The sequence below is a fragment of the Phyllobates terribilis genome, unplaced genomic scaffold (genome assembly GCF_046119375.1).
Source record: "Phyllobates terribilis strain yellow unplaced genomic scaffold, ASM4611937v1 Scaffold_4__5_contigs__length_816908805, whole genome shotgun sequence".
Taxonomy (NCBI): Eukaryota; Metazoa; Chordata; class Amphibia; order Anura; family Dendrobatidae; genus Phyllobates; species Phyllobates terribilis.
Genome location: NW_027362764.1, coordinates 591835133 through 591853396, shown reverse-complemented (window position 1 = coordinate 591853396; position 18264 = coordinate 591835133).

Sequence of the window (18264 nt, the reverse complement as noted above, 5' to 3'; positions counted from 1 at the left end):
ACACCAATATAACTGTTTAAAAGATTCTGGTGTACGCCACTTAACTATAACTGTGGTTTTGCAGTTCCACGGGTTAAATCTCTGTATTATCCTGCTTTTGGCATTTTTTGCCATAAAAAAAACAGTAATAGTGTCTCCCTGACAGGTCAGACACCAATATATCTGTTTAAAAGATTTTGATGTGCGCCACATAATTATATCTGTGGTTTGCAGTTCCACGGGTCAAATCTCTGTATTATCCTGCTTTTGGCATTTTTTGCCATAAAAAAAACAGTAATAGTGTCTCCCTGACTGGTCAGACTCCAATATATCTGTTTAAAAGATTCTCGTGTAGGCCACATAACTATAACTGTGGTGTTGCAGTTCCACGGGTCAAATCTCTGTATTATCCTGCTTTTGGCATTTTTTGCCATAAAAAAAAACTGTAATAGTGTCTCCCTGACTGGTCAGACAACAATATATCTGTTTAAAAGATTCTGGTGTACGCCACATAACTATAACTGTGGATTTGCAGTTCCACGGGTCAAATCTCTGTAATATCCAGATTTTTGCATTTTTGAAAGAAAAAAAAACAGTAATAGTGCCTCCCTGACTGGTCAGACACAAATATATCTGTTTAAAAGATTCTGGTGTACGCCACGTAACTATAACTGTGGTTTTGCAGTTCCACGGGTTAAATCTCTGTATTATCCTGCTTTTGACATATTTTTCCATAAAAAAAAACCCTAATAGTGTCTCCCTGACTGGTCAGACACCAATATATCTGTTTAAAAGATTCCAGTGTACGCCACATAACTATAACTGTGGTTTTGCAGTTCCACCGTTCAAATCTCTGTATTATCCTGCTTTTGGCATTTTTTGCTGTAAAAAAACCCCAGTAATTGTGTCTCCCTGACTGGTCAGACACCAATATATCTGTTTAAAAGATTCTGGTGTACGCCACAAAACTGAAACTGTGGTTTTGCAGTTCCACGGGTCAAATCTCTGTATTATTCTGCTTTTGGCATTTTTTGCCATAAAAAAAACTGTAATAGTGTCTCCCAGATTGGTCAGACACCAATATATCTATTTAATAGAGTCTGGTGTAGGCCAGAGAAATAGAATGGTGGTTTTGCAGTTCCACGGGTCAAATCTCTGTATTATCCTGCTTTTGGAATTTTTTCCGTAAAAAAAACAGTAATAGTGTCTTCCTGACTGGTCAGACACAAATATATCTGTTTAAAATATTCTGGTGTACGCCACTTAACTATAACGGTGGTTTTGCAGCTCCACGAGTCAAATCTCTGTATTATCCTGCTTTTGACATTTTTTGCCGTAAAAAAAACAGTAATAGTGTCTCCCTGACTGGTCAGACTCCAATATATCTGTTTAAAAGATTCTGGTGTACGCCACATAACTATAACTGTGGTTTTGCAGTTCCATGGGTCAAATCTCTGTATTATCCTGCTTTTGCCATTTTATGCCGTAAAAAAAAACTGCAATTGTGTCTCCCTGACTGGTCAGACTCCAATATATCTGTTTAAAAGATTCTCGTGTAGGCCACATAACTATAACTGAGGTGTTGCAGTTCAACGGGTCAAATCTCTGTATTTTCCTGCTTTTGGCATTTTTTGCCATACAAAAAAACTGTAATAGTGTCTCCCTGACTGGTCAGACACCGATATATCTGTTTAAAAGAGTCTGGTGTAGGCCAGAAAAATAGAACTGTGGTTTTGCAGTTCCAAGGGTCAAATCTCTGTATTATCTTGCTTTTGGCATTTTTTGCCATAAAAAAACAGTAATAGTGTCTCCCTGACATGTCAGCCACAAATATATCTATGTAAAAGATTCTGGTGTACGCCACATAACTATAACTGTGGTGTTGCAGTTCAACGGGTCAAATCTCTGTATTATCCTGCTTTTGGCAATTTTTGCCGTAAAAAAAACAGTAATAGTGTCTCCCTGACTGGTCAAACACAAATATATCTGTTTAAAAGATTCTTGTGTACGCCACTTAACTATAACTGAGGTTTTGCAGTTCCACGGCTTAAATCTCTGTATTATCCTGCTTTTGGCATTTTATGCCGTAAAAAAAAATTGTAATAGTGTCTCCCTGACTGGTCAGACACCAGTATATCTGTTTAAAAGTGTCTCGTGTAGGCCAGAGAAATAGAACTGTGGTTTTGCAGTTCCAAGGGTCAAATCTCTGTATTATCCTGCTTTTGGCATTTTTTGCCTTAAAAAAAACAGTAATAGTGTCTCCCTGACTGGTCAGACACAAATATATCTGTTTAAAAGATTCTGGTGTACGCCACATAACTATAACTGTGGTTTGCAGTTCCACGGGTCAAATCTCTGTATTATCCTGCTTTTGGCATTTTATGCCGTAAAAAAAACTGCAATTGTGTCTCCCTGACTGGTCAGACTCCAATATATCTGTTTAAAAGATTCTCGTGTAGGCCACATAACTATAACTGTGGTGTTGCAGTAAAACGGGTCAAATCTCTGTATTATCCTGCTTTTGGCATTTTTTGCCGTACAAAAAAACTGTAATAGTGTCTCACTGACTGGTCAGACACCGATATATCTGTTTAAAAGTGTCTCGTGTAGGCCAGAGAAATAGAACTGTGGTTTTGCAGTTCCAAGGGTCAAATCTCTGTATTATCCTGCTTTTGGCATTTTTTGCCGTAAAAAAACAGTAATAGTGTCTCCCTGACTGGTCAGACACCAATATATCTGTTTAAAAGATTCTGGTGTACGCCACATAACTATAACTGTGGTTTTGCAGTTCCACCGGTCAAATCTCTGCATTATCCTGCTTTTGGCATTTTTTGCCGTAAAAAAACCCAGTAATTGTGTCTCCCTGACTGGTCAGACACCAATATATCTGTTTAAAAGATTCTGGTGTATGCCACATAACTATAACTGTGGTTTTGCAGTTCCACGTGTCAAATCTCTGTATTATCCAGCTTTTGGCATTTTTTTGCCTTAAAAAAACAGTAATAGAGTCTCCCTGACAGGTCAGACACCAGTATATCTGTTTAAAAGATTCTGGTGTGCGCCACATAATTATAACTGTGGTTTGCAGTTCCACGGGTCAAATCTCTGTATTATCCTGCTTTTGGCATTTTTTGCCATAAAAAAAACAGTAATAGTGTCTCCCTGATTGGTCAGACACAAATATATCTGTTTAAAAGATTCTGGTGTACGCCACTTAACTATAACTGTGGTTTTGCAGTTCCACGGGTTAAATCTCTGTATTATCCTGCTTTTGGCATTTTATGCTGTAAAAAAAAACTGTAATAGTGTCTCCCTGACTGGTCAGACACAATTATATCTGTTTAAAAGTGTCTCGTGTAGGCCAGAGAAATAGAACTGAGGTTTTGCAGTTCCAAAGTTCAAATCTCTGTATTATCCTGCTTTTGTCATTTTTTGCCGTAAAAAGAAACAGTAATAGTGTCTCCCTGACTGGTCAGACACCAATATAACTGTTTAAAAGATTCTGGTGTACGCTACATAACTATAACTGTGGTTTTGCAGTTCCACGGGTCAAATCTCTGTATTATCCTGCTTTTGGCATTTTATGCCGTAAAAAAAAACTGCAATTGTGTCTCCCTGACTGGTCAGACACAAATATATCTGTTTAAAAGATTCTGGTGTACGCCACTTAACTATAACTGTGGTTTTGCAGTTCCACGGGTTAAATCTCTGTATTATCCTGCTTTTGGCATTTTTTCCCATAAAAAAAAACTGTAATAGTGTCTCCCTGATTGGTCAGACACCAATATATCTGTTTAAAAGAGTCTGGTGTAGGCCAGAGAGATAGAACGGTGGTTTTGCAGCTCCACGGGTCAAATCTCTGTATTATCCTGCTTTTGGCATTTTTTGCCATAAAAAAAACAGTAATAGTGTCTCCCTGACTGGTCAGACTCCAATATATCTGTTTAAAAGATTCTCGTGTAGGCCACATAACTATATTTGTGGTGTTGCAGTTCCACGGGTCAAATCTCTGTATTATCCTGCTTTTGGCATTTTTTGCCATAAAAAAAAACTGTAATAGTGTCTCCCTGACTGGTCAGACAACAATATATCTGTTTAAAAGATTCTGGTGTACGCCACATAACTATAACTGTGGATTTGCAGTTCCACGGGTCAAATCTCTGTAATATCCAGATTTTGGCATTTTTGAAAGAAAAAAAAACAGTAATAGTGCCTCCCTGACTGGTCAGACACAAATATATCTGTTTAAAAGATTCTGGTGTACGCCACGTAACTATAACTGTGGTTTTGCAGTTCCACGGGTTAAATCTCTGTATTATCCTGCTTTTGACATATTTTACCATAAAAAAAAACCCTAATAGTGTCTCCCTGACTGGTCAGACACCAATATATCTGTTTAAAAGATTCCAGTGTACGCCACATAACTATAACTGTGGTTTTGCAGTTCCACCGTTCAAATCTCTGTATTATCCTGCTTTTGGCATTTTTTGCTGTAAAAAAGCCCCAGTAATTGTGTCTCCCTGACTGGTCAGACACCAATATATCTGTTTAAAAGATTCTGGTGTACGCCACAAAACTGAAACTGTGGTTTTGCAGTTCCACGGGTCAAATCTCTGTATTATTCTGCTTTTGGCATTTTTTGCCATAAAAAAAACTGTAATAGTGTCTCCCAGATTGGTCAGACACCAATATATCTATTTAATAGAGTCTGGTGTAGGCGAGAGAAATAGAATGGTGGTTTTGCAGTTCCACGGGTCAAATCTCTGTATTATCCTGCTTTTGGCATTTTTTCCGTAAAAAAAACAGTAATAGTGTCTTCCTGACTGGTCAGACACAAATATATCTGTTTAAAATATTCTGTTGTACGCCACTTAACTATAACGGTGGTTTTGCAGCTCCACGAGTCAAATCTCTGTATTATCCTGCTTTTGACATTTTTTGCCGTAAAAAAAACAGTAATAGTGTCTCCCTGACTGGTCAGACTCCAATATATCTGTTTAAAAGATTCTGGTGTACGCCACATAACTATAACTGTGGTTTTGCAGTTCCATGGGTCAAATCTCTGTATTATCCTGCTTTTGCCATTTTATGCCGTAAAAAAAAACTGCAATTGTGTCTCCCTGACTGGTCAGACTCCAATATATCTGTTTAAAAGATTCTCGTGTAGGCCACATAACTATAACTGTGGTGTTGCAGTTCAACGGGTCAAATCTCTGTATTTTCCTGCTTTTGGCATTTTTTGCCGTACAAAAAAACTGTAATAGTGTCTCCCTGACTGGTCAGACACAAATATATCTGTTTAAAAGAGTCTGGTGTAGGCCAGAAAAATAGAACTGTGGTTTTGCAGTTCCAAGGGTCAAATCTCTGTATTATCCTGCTTTTGGCATTTTTTGCCATAAAAAAAACAGTAATAGTGTCTCCTTGACTTGTCAGCCACAAATATATCTATGTAAAAGATTCTGGTGTACGCCACATAACTATAACTGTGGTTTTGCAGTTCCACGGGTCAAATCTCTGTATTATCCTGCTTTTGGCATTTTATGCCGTAAAAAAAAACTGCAATTGTGTCTCCCTGACTGGTCAGACTCCAATATATCTGTTTAAAAGATTCTCGTGTAGGCCACATAACTATAACTGTGGTGTTGCAGTTCAACGGGTCAAATCTCTGTATTATCCTGCTTTTGGCAATTTTTGCCGTAAAAAAAACAGTAATAGTGTCTCCCTGACTGGTCAAACACAAATATATCTGTTTAAAAGATTCTTGTGTATGCCACTTAACTATAACTGAGGTTTTGCAGTTCCACGGCTTAAATCTCTGTATTATCCTGCTTTTGGCATTTTATGCCGTAAAAAAAAATTGTAATAGTGTCTCCCTGACTGGTCAGACACCAGTATATCTGTTTAAAAGTGTCTCGTGTAGGCCAGAGAAATAGAACTGTGGTTTTGCAGTTCCAAGGGTCAAATCTCTGTATTATCCTGCTTTTGGCATTTTTTGCCGTAAAAAAAACAGTAATAGTGTCTCCCTGACTGGTCAGACACCAATATATCTGTTTAAAAGATTCTGGTGTACGCCACATAACTATAACTGTGGTTTGCAGTTCCACGGGTCAAATCTCTGTATTATCCTGCTTTTGGCATTTTATGCCGTAAAAAAAACTGCAATTGTGTCTCCCTGACTGGTCAGACTCCAATATATCTGTTTAAAAGATTCTCGTGTAGGCCACATAACTATAACTGTGGTGTTGCAGTTCAACGGGTCAAATCTCTGTATTATCCTGCTTTTGGCATTTTTTGCCGTACAAAAAAACTGTAATAGTGTCTCACTGACTGGTCAGACACCGATATATCTGTTTAAAAGTGTCTCGTGTAGGCCAGAGAAATAGAACTGTGGTTTTGCAGTTCCAAGGGTCAAATCTCTGTATTATCCTGCTTTTGGCATTTTTTGCCGTAAAAAAACAGTAATAGTGTCTCCCTGACTGGTCAGACACCAATATATCTGTTTAAAAGATTCTGGTGTACGCCACATAACTGTAACTGTGGTTTTGCAGTTCCACCGGTCAAATCTCTGCATTATCCTGCTTTTGGCATTTTTTGCAGTAAAAAAACCCAGTAATTGTGTCTCCCTGACTGGTCAGACACCAATATATCTGTTTAAAAGATTCTGGTGTACGCCACATAATTATAACTGTGGTTTTGCAGTTCCACGTGTCAAATCTCTGTATTATCCAGCTTTTGGCATTTTTTTGCCTTAAAAAAAACAGTAATAGAGTCTCCCTGACAGGTCAGACACCAATATATCTGTTTAAAAGATTCTGGTGTGCGCCACATAATTATAACTGTGGTTTGTAGTTCCACGGGTCAAATCTCTGTATTATCCTGCTTTTGGCATTTTTTGCCATAAAAAAAACAGTAATAGTGTCTCCCTGATTGGTCAGACACAAATATATCTGTTTAAAAGATTCTGGTGTATACCACTTAACTATAACTGTGGTTTTGCAGTTCCACGGGTTAAATCTCTGTATTATCCTGCTTTTGGCATTTTATGCTGTAAAAAAAAACTGTAATAGTGTCTCCCTGACTGGTCAGACACAAATATATCTGTTTAAAAGTGTCTCGTGTAGGCCAGAGAAATAGAACTGAGGTTTTGCAGTTCCATTGGTCAAATCTCTGTATTATCCTGCTTTTGGCATTTTTTGCCATAAAAAAAACTGTAATAGTGTCTCCCTGATTGGTCAGACACCAATATATCTATTTAATAGTGTCTGGTGTAGGCCAGAGAAATAGAATGGTGGTTTTGCAGTTCCACGGGTCAAATCTCTGTATTATCCTGCTTTTGGCATTTTTTCCACATAAAAAACAGTAATAGTGTCTCCCTGACAGGTCAGACACCAATATATCTGTTTAAAAGATTCTGGTGTGCGAAACATAATTATAACTGTGGTTTGCATTTCCACGGGTCAAATCTCTGAATTATCCTGCTTTTGGCATTTTTTGCCTTACAAAAAACAGTAATAGTGTCTCCCTGACAGGTCAGACACCAATATATCTGTTTAAAAGATTCTGGAGTGCACCACATAATTATAACTGTGGTTTGCAGTTCCATGGGTCAAATCTCTGTATTATCCTGCTTTTGGCATTTTTTGCCATAAAAAAACTGTAATAGTGCCTCCCTGATTGGTCAGACACCAATATATCTGTTTAAAAGAGTCTGGTGTAGGCCAGAGAGATAGAACGGTGGTTTTGCAGCTCCACTAGTCAAATCTCTGTATTATCCTGCTTTTGGCATTTTCTGCCGTAAAAAAAACAGTAATAGTGTCTCCCTGACTGGTCAGACTCCAATATATCTCTTTAAAAGATTCTGGTGTACGCCACATAACTATAACTGTGGTTTTGCAGTTCCATGGGTCAAATCTCTGTATTATCCTGCTTTTGCCATTTTATGCCGTAAAAAAAAACTGCAATTGTGTCTCCCTGACTGGTCAGACTCCAATATATCTGTTTAAAAGATTCTCGTGTAGGCCACATAACTATAACTGTGGTGTTGCAGTTCAACGGGTCAAATCTCTGTATTTTCCTGCTTTTGGCATTTTTTGCCGTACAAAAAAACTGTAATAGTGTCTCCCTGACTGGTCAGACACCATTATATCTGTTTAAAAGAGTCTGGTGTAGGCCAGAAAAATAGAACTGTGGTTTTGCAGTTCCAAGGGTCAAATCTCTGTATTATCCTGCTTTTGGCATTTTTTGCCATAAAAAAAACAGTAATAGTGTCTCCCTGACTTGTCAGCCACAAATATATCTATGTAAAAGATTCTGGTGTATGCCACATAACTATAACTGTGGTTTTGCAGTTCCACGGGTCAAATCTCTGTATTATCCTTCTTTTGGCATTTTTTGCCATAAAAAAACAGTAGCAGTGTCTCCCTGACTGGTCAGACACAAATATATCTGTTTAAAAGATATCTGGTGTACGCCACTTAACTATAACTGTGGTTTGCAGTTCAACGGGTCAAATCTCTGTATTATCCTGCTTTTTGCATTTTTTGCTGTACAAAAAAACTGTAATAGTGTCTCACTGACTGGTCAGACACCGATATATCTGTTTAAAAGTGTCTCGTGTAGGCCAGAGAAATAGAACTGTGGTTTTGCAGTTCCAAGGGTCAAATCTCTGTATTATCCTGCTTTTGTCATTTTTTGCCGTAAAAAAACAGTAATAGTGTCTCCCTGACTGGTCAGACACCAATATATCTGTTTAAAAGATTCTGGTGTACGCCACATAACTATAACTGTGGTTTTGCAGTTCCACCGGTCAAATCTCTGTATTATCCAGCTTTTGGCATTTTTTTCCTTAAAAAAAACAGTAATAGAGTCTCCCTGACAGGTCAGACACCAATATATCTGTTTAAAAGATTCTCGTGTAGGCCACATAACTATAACTGTGGTGTTGCAGTTCCACGGGTCAAATCTCTGTAATATCCAGATTTTGGCATTTTTGAAAGAAAAAAAAACAGTAATAGTGCCTCCCTGACTGGTCAGACACAAATATATCTGTTTAAAAGATTCTGGTGTACGCCACTTAACTATAACGGTGGTTTTGCAGTTCCACGGGTTAAATCTCTGTATTATCCTGCTTTTGACATATTTTGCCATAAAAAAAAACCCTAATAGTGTCTCCCTGACTGGTCAGACACCAATATATCTGTTTAAAAGATTCTGGTGTACGCCACATAACTATAACTGTGGTTTTGCAGTTCCACCGTTCAAATCTCTGTATTATCCTGCTTTTGGCATTTTTTGCTGTAAAAAAACCCCAGTAAATGTGTCTCCCTGACTGGACAGACACCAATATATCTGTTTAAAAGTTTCTGGTGTGCGCCACATAATTATAACTGTGGTTTGCAGTTCCACTGGTCAAATCTCTGTATTATCCTGCTTTTGGCATTTTTTGCCATAAAAAAAACTGTAATAGTGTCTCCCTGATTGGTCAGACACCAATATATCTATTTAATAGTGTCTGGTGTAGGCCAGAGAAATAGAATGGTGGTTTTGCAGTTCCACGGGTCAAATCTCTGTATTATCCTGCTTTTGGCATTTTTTCCGCATAAAAAACAGTAATAGTGTCTCCCTGACAGGTCAGACACCAATATATCTGTTTAAAAGATTCTGGTGTGCGCCACATAATTATAACTGTGGTTTGCAGTTCCACGGGTCAAATCTCTGAATTATCCTGCTTTTGGCATTTTTTGCCTTACAAAAAACAGTAATAGTGTCTCCCTGACAGGTCAGACACCAATATATCTGTTTAAAAGATTCTGGAGTGCACCACATAATTATAACTGTGATTTGCAGTTCCATGGGTCAAATCTCTGTATTATCCTGCTTTTGGCATTTTTTGCCATAAAAAAACTGTAATAGTGCCTCCCTGATTGGTCAGACACCAATATATCTGTTTAAAAGAGTCTGGTGTAGGCCAGACAGATAGAACGGTGGTTTTGCAGCTCCACGAGTCAAATCTCTGTATTATCCTGCTTTTGGCATTTTCTGCCGTAAAAAAAACAGTAATAGTGTCTCCCTGACTGGTCAGACTCCAATATATCTCTTTAAAAGATTCTGGTGTACGCCACATAACTATAACTGTGGTTTTGCAGTTCCACGGGTCAAATCTCTGTATTATCCTTCTTTTGGCATTTTTTGCCATAAAAAAACAGTAGCAGTGTCTCCCTGACTGGTCAGACACAAATATATCTGTTTAAAAGATTCTGGTGTACGCCACTTAACTATAACTGTGGTTTGCAGTTCCACGGGTCAAATCTCTGTATTATCCTGCTTTTGGCATTTTATGCCGTAAAAAAAACTGCAATTGTGTCTCCCTGACTGGTCAGACTCCAATATATCTGTTTAAAAGATTCTCGTGTAGGCCACATAACTATAACTGTGGTGTTGCAGTTCAACGGGTCAAATCTCTGTATTATCCTGCTTTTGGCATTTTTTGCCGTACAAAAAAACTGTAATAGTGTCTCACTGACTGGTCAGACACCGATATATCTGTTTAAAAGTGTCTCGTGTAGGCCAGAGAAATAGAACTGTGGTTTTGCAGTTCCAAGGGTCAAATCTCTGTATTATCCTGCTTTTGGCATTTTTTGCCGTAAAAAAACAGTAATAGTGTCTCCCTGACTGGTCAGACACCAATATATCTGTTTAAAAGATTCTGGTGTATGCCACATAACTATAACTGTGGTTTTGCAGTTCCACCGGTCAAATCTCTGCATTATCCTGCTTTTGGCATTTTTTGCAGTAAAAAAACCCAGTAATTGTGTCTCCCTGACTGGTCAGACACCAATATATCTGTTTAAAAGATTCTGGTGTATGCCACATAACTATAACTGTGGTTTTGCAGTTCCACGGGTCAAATCTCTGTATTATCCTGCTTTTGGCATTTTTTCCGCATAAAAAACAGTAATAGTGTCTCCCTGACAGGTCAGACACCAATATATCTGTTTAAAAGATTCTGGTGTGCGCCACATAATTATAACTGTGGTTTGCAGTTCCACGGGTCAAATCTCTGAATTATCCTGCTTTTGGCATTTTTTGCCTTACAAAAAACAGTAATAGTGTCTCCCTGACAGGTCAGACACCAATATATCTGTTTAAAAGATTCTGGAGTGCACCACATAATTATAACTGTGATTTGCAGTTCCATGGGTCAAATCTCTGTATTATCCTGCTTTTGGCATTTTTTGCCATAAAAAAACTGTAATAGTGCCTCCCTGATTGGTCAGACACCAATATATCTGTTTAAAAGAGTCTGGTGTAGGCCAGACAGATAGAACGGTGGTTTTGCAGCTCCACGAGTCAAATCTCTGTATTATCCTGCTTTTGGCATTTTCTGCCGTAAAAAAAACAGTAATAGTGTCTCCCTGACTGGTCAGACTCCAATATATCTCTTTAAAAGATTCTGGTGTACGCCACATAACTATAACTGTGGTTTTGCAGTTCCACGGGTCAAATCTCTGTATTATCCTTCTTTTGGCATTTTTTGCCATAAAAAAACAGTAGCAGTGTCTCCCTGACTGGTCAGACACAAATATATCTGTTTAAAAGATTCTGGTGTACGCCACTTAACTATAACTGTGGTTTGCAGTTCCACGGGTCAAATCTCTGTATTATCCTGCTTTTGGCATTTTATGCCGTAAAAAAAACTGCAATTGTGTCTCCCTGACTGGTCAGACTCCAATATATCTGTTTAAAAGATTCTCGTGTAGGCCACATAACTATAACTGTGGTGTTGCAGTTCAACGGGTCAAATCTCTGTATTATCCTGCTTTTGGCATTTTTTGCCGTACAAAAAAACTGTAATAGTGTCTCACTGACTGGTCAGACACCGATATATCTGTTTAAAAGTGTCTCGTGTAGGCCAGAGAAATAGAACTGTGGTTTTGCAGTTCCAAGGGTCAAATCTCTGTATTATCCTGCTTTTGGCATTTTTTGCCGTAAAAAAACAGTAATAGTGTCTCCCTGACTGGTCAGACACCAATATATCTGTTTAAAAGATTCTGGTGTATGCCACATAACTATAACTGTGGTTTTGCAGTTCCACCGGTCAAATCTCTGCATTATCCTGCTTTTGGCATTTTTTGCAGTAAAAAAACCCAGTAATTGTGTCTCCCTGACTGGTCAGACACCAATATATCTGTTTAAAAGATTCTGGTGTATGCCACATAACTATAACTGTGGTTTTGCAGTTCCACGTGTCAAATCTCTGTATTATCCAGCTTTTGGCATTTTTTTGCCTTAAAAAAAACAGTAATAGAGTCTCCCTGACAGGTCAGACACCAATATATCTGTTTAAAAGATTCTGGTGTGCGCCACATAATTATAACTGTGGTTTGCAGTTCCACGGGTCAAATCTCTGTATTATCCTGCTTTTGGCATTTTTTGCCATAAAAAAAAACAGTAATAGTGTCTCCCTGATTGGTCAGACACAAATATATCTGTTTAAAAGATTCTGGTGTACGCCACTTAACTATAACTGTGGTTTTGCAGTTCCACGGGTTAAATCTCTGTATTATCCTGCTTTTGGCATTTTATGCTGTAAAAAAAAACTTTAATAGTGTCTCCCTGACTGGTCAGACACAAATATATCTGTTTAAAAGTGTCTCGTGTAGGCCAGAGAAATAGAACTGAGGTTTTGCAGTTCCAAGGTTCAAATCTCTGTATTATCCTGCTTTTGGCATTTTTTGCCGTAAAAAAAACAGTAATAATGTCTCCCTGACTGGTCAGACACCAATATAACTGTTTAAAAGATTCTTCTGTACGCTACATAACTATAACTGTGGTTTTGCAGTTCCACGGGTCAAATCTCTGTATTATCCTGCTTTTGGCATTTTTTGCCTTAAAAAAACAGTAATAGTGTCTCCCTGACTGGTCAGACTCCAATATATCTGTTTAAAAGATTCTCGTGTAGGCCACATAACTATAACTGTGGTGTTGCAGTTCCACGGGTCAAATCTCTGTATTATCCTGCTTTTGGCATTTTTTGCCTTAAAAAAACAGTAATAGTGTCTCCCTGACAGGTCAGACACCAATATATCTGTTTAAAAGATTTTGGTGTGCGCCACATAATTATAATTGTGGTTTGCAGTTCCACGGGTCAAATCTCTGTATTATCCTGCTTTTGGCATTTTTTGCCATAAAAAAACTGTAATAGTGCCTCCCTGATTGGTCAGACTCCAATATATCTGTTTAAAAGAGTCTGGTGTAAGCCAGAGAGATAGAACGGTGGTTTTGCAGCTCCACGAGTCAAATCTCTGTATTATCCTGCTTTTGGCATTTTTTGCCGTAAAAAAAACAGTAATAGTGTCTCCCTGACTGGTCAGACTCCAATATATCTGTTTAAAAGATTCTGGTGTACGCCACATAACTATAACTGTGGTTTTGCAGTTCCATGGGTCAAATCTCTGTATTATCCTGCTTTTGCCATTTTATGCTGTAAAAAAAAAAAACTGCAATTGTGTCTCCCTGACTGGTCAGACTCCAATATATCTGTTTAAAAGATTCTCATGTAGGCCACATAACTATAACTGTGGTGTTGCAGTTCAACGGGTCAAATCTCTGTATTTTCCTGCTTTTGGCATTTTTTGCCGTACAAAAAAACTGTAATAGTGTCTCCCTGACTGGTCAGACACCAATATATCTGAATAAAAGAGTCTGGTGTAGGCCAGAAAAATAGAACTGTGGTTTTGCAGTTCCAAGGGTCAAATCTCTGTATTATCCTGCTTTTGGCATTTTTTGCCATTAAAAAAAACAGTAATAGTGTCTCCCTGACTTGTCAGCCACAAATATATCTATGTTAAAGATTCTGGTGTACGCCACATAACTATAACTGTGGTTTTGCAGTTCCACGGGTCAAATCTCTGTATTATCCTGCTTTTGGCATTTTATGCCGTAAAAAAAAACTGCAATTGTGTCTCCCTGACTGGTCAGACTCCAATATATCTGTTTAAAAGATTCTCGTGTAGGCCACATAACTATAACTGTGGTGTTGCAGTTCAACGGATCAAATCTCTGTATTATCCTGCTTTTGGCAATTTTTGCCGAAAAAAAACAGTAATAGTGTCTCCCTGACTGGTCAGACACCAATATATCTGTTTAAAAGATTCTGGTGTACGCCACATAACTATAACTGAGGTTTTGCAGTTCCACGGCTTAAATCTCTGTATTATCCTGCTTTTGGCATTTTATGCCGTAAAAAAAAATTGTAATAGTGTCTCCCTGACTGGTCAGACACCAATATATCTGTTTAAAAGTGTCTCGTGTAGGCCAGAGAAATAGAACTGTGGTTTTGCAGTTCCAAGGGTCAAATCTCTGTATTATCCTGCTTTTGGCATTTTTTGCCGTAAAAAAAACAGTAATAGTGTCTCCCTGACTGGTCAGACACCAATATATCTGTTTAAAAGATTCTGGTGTACGCCACATAACTATAACTGTGGTTTGCAGTTCCACAGGTCAAATCTCTGTATTATCCTGCTTTTGGCATTTTATGCCGTAAAAAAAACTGCAATTGTGTCTCCCTGACTGGTCAGACTCCAATATATCTGTTTAAAAGATTCTCGTGTAGGCCACATAACTATAACTGTGGTGTTGCAGTTCAACGGGTCAAATCTCTGTATTATCCTGCTTTTGGCATTTTTTTGCCGTACAAAAAAACTTTAATAGTGTCTCACTGACTGGTCAGACACCAATATATCTGTTTAAAAGTGTCTCGTGTAGGCCAGAGAAATAGAACTGTGGTTTTGCAGTTCCAAGGGTCAAATCTCTGTATTATCCTGCTTTTGGCATTTTTTGCCATAAAAAAACAGTAATAGTGTCTCCCTGACTGGTCAGACACCAATATATCTGTTTAAAAGATTCTGGTGTACGCCACATAACTATAACTGTGGTTTTGCAGTTCCACCGGTCAAATCTCTGCATTATCCTGCTTTTGGCATTTTTTGCCAGAAAAAAAAACAGTAATAGTGTCTCCCTGATTGGTCAGACACAAATATATCTGTTTAAAAGATTCTGGTGTACGCCACTTAACTATAACTGTGGTTTTGCAGTTCCACGGGTTAAATCTCTGTATTATCCTGCTTTTGGCATTTTATGCTGTAAAAAAAAACTGTAATAGTGTCTCCCTGACTGGTCAGACACAAATATATCTGTTTAAAAGTGTCTCGTGTATGCCAAAGAAATAGAACTGAGGTTTTGCAGTTCCAAGGTTCAAATCTCTGTATTATCCTGCTTTTGGCATTTTTTGCCGTAAAAAAAACAGTAATAGTGTCTCCCTGACTGGTCAGACACCAATATAACTGTTTAAAAGATTCTGGTGTACGCCACATAACTATAACTGTGGTTTTGCAGTTCCACGGGTTAAATCTCTGTATTATCCTGCTTTTGGCATTTTATGCCGTAAAAAAAAACTGCAATTGTGTCTCCCTGACTGGTCAGACTTCAATATATCTGTTTAAAAGATTCTGGTGTACGCCACTTAACTATAACTGTGGTTTTGCAGTTCCACGGGTTAAATCTCTGTATTATCCTGCTTTTGGCTTTTTTTGCCATAAAAAAAACAGTAATAGTGTCTCCCTGACTGGTCAGACACCAATATATCTGTTTAAAAGATTCTGGTGTGCGCCACATAATTATACCTGTGGTTTGTAGTTCCACGGGTCAAATCTCTGTATTATCCTGCTTTTGGCATTTTTTGCCTTAAAAAAACAGTAATAGTGTCTCCCTGACAGGTCAGACACCAATATATCTGTTTAAAAGATTTTGGTGTGCGCCACATAATTATAACTGTGGTTTGCAGTTCCACGGGTGAAATCTCTGTATTATCCTGCTTTTGGCATTTTTTGCCATAAAAAAAACTGTAATAGTGTCTCCCTGATTGGTCAGACACCAATATATCTGTTTAAAAGTGTCTGGTGTAGGCCAGAGAGATAGAACGGTGGTTTTGCAGCTCCACGGGTCAAATCTCTGTATTATCCTGCTTTTGGCATTTTTTGCCATAAAAAAAACAGTAATAGTGTCTCCCTGACTGGTCAGACTCCAATATATCTGTTTAAAAGATTCTCGTGTAGGCCACATAACTATAACTGTGGTGTTGCAGTTCCACGGGTCAAATCTCTGTACTATCCTGCTTTTGTCATTTTTTGCCGTAAAAAAAACAGTAATAGTGTCTCCATGACTGGTAGAAACCAATATATCTGTTTAAAAGATTCTGTTGTACGCCACATAACTATAACTGTGGCTTTGCAGTTACACGGGTCAAATCTCTGTAATATCCAGATTTTGGCATTTTTGCAGTAAAAAAAACAGTAATATTGCCTCCCTGACTGGTCAGACACAAATATATCTGTTTAAAAGATTCTGGTGTACGCCACTTAACTATAACTGTGGTTTTGCAGTTCCACGGGTTAAATCTCTGTATTATCCTGCTTTTGTCATTTTTTGCCATAAAAAAAGCAGTAATAGTGTCTCCCTGACTGGTCAGACACCAATGTATCTGTTTAAAAGATTCTGGTGTATGCCACAGAACTATAACTGTGGTTTTGCAGTTCCACGGGTCAAATCTCTGTATTATCCTGCTTTTGGCATTTTTTGCCATAAAAAAAACTGTAATAGTGTCTCCCTGATTGGTCAGACACCAATATATCTATTTAATAGAGTCTGGTGTAGGCCAGAGAAATAGAACGGTGGTTTTGCAGTTCCATGGGTCAAATCTCTGTATTATCCTGCTTTTGGCATTTTTTGCCATAAAAAAAAACAGTAATAGTGTCTCCCTGACTGGTCAGACAACAATATATCTGTTTAAAAGATACTGGTGTACGCCACATAACTATAACAGTGGTTTTGCAGTTCCACGGGTCAAATCTTTGTATTATCCTGCTTTTGTCATTTTTTGCCGTAAAAAAAACAGTAATAGTGTCTCCCTGACTTGTCAGACTCAAAAATATCTATTTAAAAGATTCTGGTGTACGCCACATAGCTATGACTGTGGTTTTGCAATTCCACTGGTCAAATCTCTTTATTATCCTACTTTTGGCATTTTTTGTCGTAAAAAATACAGTAATAGTGTCTCCCTGATTGGTCAGACACAAATATATCTGTTTAAAAGATTCTGGTGTACGCCACATAGCTATAACTGTGGTTTTGCAGTTCCACGGGTCAAATCTCTGTATTATCCTGCTTTTGTCATTTTTTGCCGTAAAAAAAACAGTAATAGTGTCTCCATGACTGGTAGAAACCAATATATCTGTTTAAAAGATTCTGGTGTACGCCACATAACTATAACTGTGGCTTTGCAGTTACACGGGTCAAATCTCTGTAATATCCAGATTTTGGCATTTTTGCAGTAAAAAAAACAGTAATATTGCCTCCCTGACTGGTCACACACAAATATATCTGTTTAAAAGATTCTGGTGTACGCCACTTAACTATAACTGTGGTTTTGCAGTTCCACGGGTTAAATCTCTGTATTATCCTGCTTTTGTCATTTTTTGCCATAAAAAAAGCAGTAATAGTGTCTCCCTGACTGGTCAGACACCAATGTATCTGTTTAAAAGATTCTGGTGTAAGCCACATAACTATAACTGTGGTTTTGCAGTTCCACCGGTCAAATCTCTGTATTATCCTGCTTTTGGCATTTTTTGCCGTAAAAAAACCCCAGCAATTGTGTCTCCCTGACTGGTCAGACACCAATATATCTGTTTAAAAGATTCTGGTGTAAGCCACATAACTATAACTGTGGTTATGCAGTTCCACAGATCAAATCTCTGTATTATCCTGCTTTTGGCATTTTTTGCCATAAAAAAAAACAGTAATAGTGTCTCCCTGACTGGTCAGACAACAATATATCTGTTTAAAAGATACTGGTGTACGCCACATAACTATAACAGTGGTTTTGCAGTTCCACGGGTCAAATCTCTGTATTATCCTGCTTTTGTCATTTTTTGCCGTAAAAAAAACAGTAATAGTGTCTCCATGACTGGTAGAAACCAATATATCTGTTTAAAAGATTCTGGTGTATGCCACAGAACTATAACTGTGGTTTTGCAGTTCCACGGGTCAAATCTCTGTATTATCCTGCTTTTGGCATTTTTTGCCATAAAAAAAACTGTAATAGTGTCTCCCTGATTGGTCAGACACCAATATATCTATTTAATAGAGTCTGGTGTAGGCCAGAGAAATAGAACGGTGGTTTTGCAGTTCCATGGGTCAAATCTCTGTATTATCCTGCTTTTGGCATTT